General features: G+C 39.2%; 1 long non-coding RNA gene across 1 annotated transcript; it reads left to right on the forward strand.

Annotated features, from left to right (window-relative positions):
• Nucleotides 1–223: 223 nt before the first annotated feature.
• Nucleotides 224–1,875, forward strand: LOC118762293. The gene is made up of 2 exons (XR_004998046.1): nucleotides 224–310; nucleotides 1,349–1,875. It is a non-coding gene; the product is annotated as an uncharacterized LOC118762293 (long non-coding RNA).
• The last annotated feature ends 4,537 nt before the right edge of the window (nucleotides 1,876–6,412 follow it).

Below are 6,412 nucleotides of genomic sequence, written 5' to 3' on the forward strand. Positions count from 1 at the left end.
GTTTCGAGTCCTCTCACCATTTCCCTGTTCGTTGGTGCAATTTTTTCTTCATATTCATTTACTACACATTATTTTACACCTAGTAAAAAGTGCAACAGTTGTAAAATAATGTGTACTAAATGATTAGGAAAAAAATTGCGTGCCGTTGAACAGGGGTGGGGGGTGAGGACAGGACACAGAACATTCACACAATCAAGCTCACAGGATTCAAAAACTCAACATTAACACCCAGTTGCAAAAAGGAAAGAAAAAAAACTGTGTAATAGATGTAAAACGACATGTAGTAAACAAATATGGAAAAAGGGGGTGGGTGGGCAGGGAGAGAAGACTCGGAAAATTCACAGGATCTGAAAATTCAACATTAACACCTGGTCACAAAAATGAAAAAAAAAATAGTGTAATAAGTGTAAAGCAACTTGTAGTAAACGAATATGAAAAAAATGTATGCTGGAGAATGGGCGGGGGAAGATGACTCGGAAAATTCAAATCGGGAACGTTCCGAGTCCTCTCACCTCTTCCCTGTTCATTGGTGCAATTTTTTGTTCATATCCGTTTACTACAGATTATTTTATACCTAGTACACTACATTTAAAAAAATTTTTGTGATGTGGGGTGGGTGGGGTGCAGTCTCGGATAATTCATATGATCCAGAAACCCAACTTCAACATCCAGCCACCAAAGTAAAAGTACAACAGGTGTAAAATAATGTGTACTAAATGATTATGAAAAAAATGTGTGCTGGTGAACAGGGGTTGGGGTGAGGACAGGACTCCGAAAATTCACATAATCAAACTCAGAGGATCCAAAAACTCAACATTAACGCCTGGTCACAAAAATGAAAAAAAACTGTGTAATAGATGTAAAACGACATCATCATCATCATCATCATCATCATCGTTTAACGTGTAGTAAATAAATATAAAAAAAGAATGTGCGTTGGCAAACGGGGTTGGGGAGAGGATTTGGAAACTTCACAGGATCCGAAAATTCAACATTAACACCTGGTCACAAAATTTTTTTAAAAAGTGTAATAAGTAAACGAATAGGAAAAAAAAAATGTGTGCTGGCGAATGGGATGGGGAAGAGTGTTCCGAGTCCTCTCACCTCTTCCCTATTTGTCAGTGCAATTTTTTTTCTCATATTCATTTACTACACATTATTTTACACCTAGTACACCACTTTAAAAAAAATTTTGTGAAGTGGGTGGGTGGGTAGCAGACTTGGATAATTTATACAATCTAGTAACCCGACTTCAACACTCAGCCACCAAAAAAAAAAAAAATGCAATAGGTGTAAAACAACATGTAGTAAACGAATATGAAAAAAAATGTGAGCTGATGAACGGGAGTGGAGTGGAGAGAGGACTCAGAAAATTTACACAATCAAACTCAAAGGATCTGAAAACTCAACGTTAACACTCGGTCACAAAAATGAAAAAAAAAATAGTGTAATAGGTGGAAAACAACATGTAGTATATGAAAAAAAATGCACACTGGTGAACGAAGTGGGGAGAGAGGACTCGGAAATTTCACTTGCCCAAGGTGCCATGCAGTGGAACTGAACCCAGAACCATGTGGTTAGGAAGAATATCCATTTTCTTGAGGGAAAAAATTGGATCGTGTGAATTGTCCTGGTCCTCCCCAGTTTTCCAGCAAGTGCCTTCAACTTTAGCCTTGGGCCAACCAATGTGTCCTGGAGGCTGAAGGTGGCATTTCAGAGGAAAAATTATCTATGCTATAAACAAAGATGAAAACAAAAATTTGCACATGAAATTTTTTCGATTCTGTCTTCTGCATAATGGTATTTACAGAAACAATTGCAGTGTAGATGTTTGTAAGCCATTAAAGAACACACACACACACACACACACACAAACCCGTTAGTTTCACTGCAACATTTAAATTTCATTTGTGTCTAAATATTTTCTTTCTTTGAAACTGCAACAAAACCCTGACAAAACTTCCGAGTATCCCCCCCCCCCACATATACATATATGCAATTATTCATTGTCTGCTTGCTTAAAAAATTGATATTTGTTTAAAAGAGTTAATTTAGATTAAACTCTGGATTCTCTATACATGGGGACCTATTGAAGGGATAAGTTATATAGATCAAAGATTTTATGGAGGTTCCTGTCCTTTCTACTACTTTAATCTGTATATTTACCTTATCTAAAGCTTTTCTAAAAAGGTATGCTTGTTCACAATCAATGAACATGACACTCTGATATTTTCTGTCATACCATGAGATGGACTTATCTGTCTTTTTTTTTTGGTCCTTAGCCAGGATTTATTTCTGTATAACAGGCAGATACCATTTGCATCACTCTCTATGATAGCCTTGTACTAGCCCTGGCTCCTTTGTACACTCTAATCCTGTCCCTTTGATTGTAGCCAGGGAATTTCATGTGGTGGATGAAGTGTTGTATGTGTCTTTCCAATTCTGTTGGATGGTATTTGTTGGATGCTGTCCATTGTGGTAGTGTCTAGTTCATTGATATTGTCTTGTGTACGAGATGCTTTGGCTACTATGTTGACACCATCCACATAGTAAGGGTATATGTTTAGGGTTATGGAGTTCTCTGCTAATCTCTCTTTGAGTCTCCTATCCCACCATATCATAAATAGGTTAGCCACATTGCCAGCAACACTGACACCAATGGCTGCACCTTCCTCTTGAGTATATATATTGCTATTAAACCTGAATATGTGGCCCTTAAGTAAGACTCTGATACTCACACCCACAACATGTGTGACCATTTTATGAACCTGGTCATAGTTTTCAGAGGTTTGTATAGCTCTGGTCTAATCATTCCATCTCTCTCTAGGTGTCTTCTTGACCATTGAGATTACTGTAGGGGTTACTTCTTATCAATCTAGTGGGGCTGAAACAACTAAGGTTGGTGCTACTGCTCCCTGGTGGGCGTTGAGATGGTCCAGGTGGGCAATGGTGCCTAAGGGGGCAGTGTATGTGGGGGGAGGGGGAGAAAAAGGAGGCATTGGGAGGAAGGCAATGATGCTGTAAATTTATTATAATATTACTGAGTGGCTGTGTGGTAAGTAGCTTGCTTACCAACCACATGGTTCCGGGTTCAGTCCCACTGCGTGGCACTGGGCAAGTGTCTTCTACTATAGCCTCAGGCTGACCAAAGCTTTGTAAGTGGATTTGGCAGATGGAAACTGAAAGAAGCCTGTCGTATATATGTATATAAATATAAATATATGTGTGTGTGTTTGTGTGTGTGTGTTTGACCCCCCAACTGATGGTGGTGTGTTTGCATCCCTGTAACTTAGTGGTTCGGCAAAAGAGACCGATAGAATAAGTAGTAGGCTTACAAAGAATAAGTCCTGGGGTTGATTTGCTCAACTAAAGGTGGTGCTCCAGCATGCCCACAGTCAAATGACTGAAACAAGTAAAAAAAAAAGAGAGTATTGTATACAAATTATATAATATTATATTAAATATCAAATGATTCATAATATATATAAATTAGTAAAATATAAAATATTTAATATTTATTTATGCATAAAAATAGGGGTGGGGACACTGAGGGCATTATGTGGCCATGAGTGGGGCCCAAAAAGTTTGAGATCCTCTGATCTAAGTAATCTTTGTTATTTGTAAGTCTCAGTTCTCAGTTCTCTTGTGTCAATACTGCAAAACTCCATGTCACTCTCACTGATCATCTCCACACATTTCTCTGTGGCAAAATCAACATCAATGCATGGGTATAAGGATACTGCATCCATACTGCCTATTATGCATCCCTTCAGGTCATAGACATGGCTTCGTTCATTGATTCTGCTGAGGAGATTCACTGTGTTGTCACACACATCTGGGGACATTCTGATCAGAAGGCATATGATCATAGAGAGTAGAAGATTTGGTAGTTGTTGGCAACATTGCCTCCACAGACTGGTCTTGATGGTCTTGTTACTGAGTCAGTGGTCACCTTATGGTCTTTGCAGAGCCCATACAGTACTGGGATTTCATTATTAGTAGTCTGAAAGTTGTTGGCTGTGTGATTCTTTGCCCCTAGGATGTTTGACCACATCATCATGTGAGCATTGAGGATCTTCTTTCTCTTCTCATAATCCTGTACCATTGTTTTCCTCATATTGATGATGTGGAGTTGCATTCCCTGGTGTCTATGAACATTCTTCTAGACTTGTTCATGAGGAAGCACACAACCTCCCTATTTTTTGTGCACTGTATGAGCTTGCACAAGTCACTTGCAGATTTCTTATCAAGTTATTGTGCCTCTCTTCCACTCTGTTTTCTAATGTATTGTTCTAAAACCTATCTAAGTTTAGTACTAGCTATAGTGAGGTGTGCTTCTATTTCATCGTTTCTCTGTTGTAGGATACAAACTCTTGAAGGGTAGGGTTGTTGGATAAATGCGATTCATATCGTAGGACTTATCACTTGGATTGGAGAGGGTTAGTGTCATTTACACCTGTTGTGCTACTTTCTATCCTATAATTTCTCTATTACCATCTCTTTTGTTGCCCCTCTTGTTGTTGTTGTTGTTGGTGGTGGTGGTGCTGGTTGTGTTTCTATGTGTATTGTTGTTGTCAGTAATATTTGTCTTGGTTTGCATGTTTTCATCGCAGTTTTTGTTGTTGTTGCTGCTGTCGTTGTTGTCATTACAATCCCCACTATTATCCTTTTTCTTATATATTTCTTTATTGCCCACAAGGGGCTAAACATAGAAGGGACAAACAAGGACAGACAAAGAGTTTAAGTCGATTATATCGACCCCAGTGCGTAACTGGTACTTACTTAATTTATCGACCCTGAAAGGATGAAAGCCAAAGTCGACCTTGGCGGAATTTGAACTCAGAACGTAACAGCAGACGAAATACGGCTACGCATTTTGCCTCAGCGTGGTCTTCCGTTCTGTTGCCCCTCACTTTGTCTTCATATCCTTTACTGTTGCAGCTATTCTAGGCCCTTAGTTTGGCAGGCTTGTGTCTTTCTATATTTCTGTTTGTTCTTCTCTATAGTACCATTATCATTGTTATTGCTCTTAGTGATATCAACATTAGGTATGTTGACCTTGCTCTCACCAATATTTTCTCTTCCATTACTGCTGCTGCTGTTCTTGATGCTTACTTTGATATATTTTTGTATTGTTCTGTGTTTATGTGTTTGTTCATATTGCCATCATGGTGGTTGCTGTTGTTGTTGTTGTTGTTGTGGTTGTTGCTGTTATATGGAGAATAATTGTATAGTATGTAGGATGAACCCACGGGGTAACTGTAAGATTAGGAATGTACTCTGTAGCTTATGGTGTACTAGGGAACAGGGCAGAAACAACACAACAACTTACATTGAGGAGACAACTCGCAGCATAGAGGAGCGAATAGGCGAACACTGGTTGGTACTCAAAGAGAATAAAAATATATCGGTGCTCTACTAACATGCTCAAGTAGAACACAGAGGCTTGCTTAATAACATAGAGGCTAAGGTATTATCTATGCACAGAATTGGCATGACACTTAGACAGATTACAGAGGCCACACACATAGTAATAGACATGAAAAGAACAATAACACCCACTAAGCAACATGACAACTAAAGATAGAAGGGGAAAGAAAAGACACAGAAACAGTGTAATAGACATACAAAAGACAAGCATGCACATACCTATGATGAAATATAAGAAATACAGATAAGTAAACGAAAACACCTATATAAAGGGCACAGATGCAGGAAACATAGTGAGCAAACCCATATACACACACAAGCACACATACTTCAGAAATGGCTGCAACAACAACTCGAACAACAACCATGACCAACAACAAGAATAAACACACAAACACAGAACAATATCAAATTAAAGAACAATATCACAATAAAGGCCAAGTGGCTGTGTGGTAAGTAGCTTGCTAACCAACCACATGGTTCCAGGTTCAGTCCCACTGCGTGGCATCTTGGGCAAGTGTCTTCTGCTATAGCCCCGGGCCGACCAATGCCTTGTGAGTGGATTTGGTAGACGGAAACTGAAAGAAGCCTGTCGTATATATATATATGTGTGTGTGTGTGCTTGTGTGTATGTGTTTGCCCCCCTAGCATTGCTTGACAACCGATGCTGGTGTATTTACGTCCCCGTCACTTAGCGGTTTGGCAAAAAGAGACCGATACAATAAGTACTGGGCTTACAAAGAATAAGTCCCGGGGTCAATTTGCTCGACTAAAAGGCGGTGCTCCAGCATGGCTGCAGTCAAATGACTGAAACAAGTAAAAGAGTAAAAGAGTAACAGTAGCAGCAGCAACAAAAGAGAAAACATGGGCGAGAGGTGGGTTAACATACCAAGTACACTAAGAACAATGATGATAATGGTAGCAACAATATAAAGGACACAGATAATGGTATCAACAGTATAAAGGACACAGATAATGGTAT

This window comes from Octopus sinensis, linkage group LG2 (assembly GCF_006345805.1).
Source record: "Octopus sinensis linkage group LG2, ASM634580v1, whole genome shotgun sequence".
NCBI classification, from domain to species: Eukaryota; Metazoa; Mollusca; class Cephalopoda; order Octopoda; family Octopodidae; genus Octopus; species Octopus sinensis.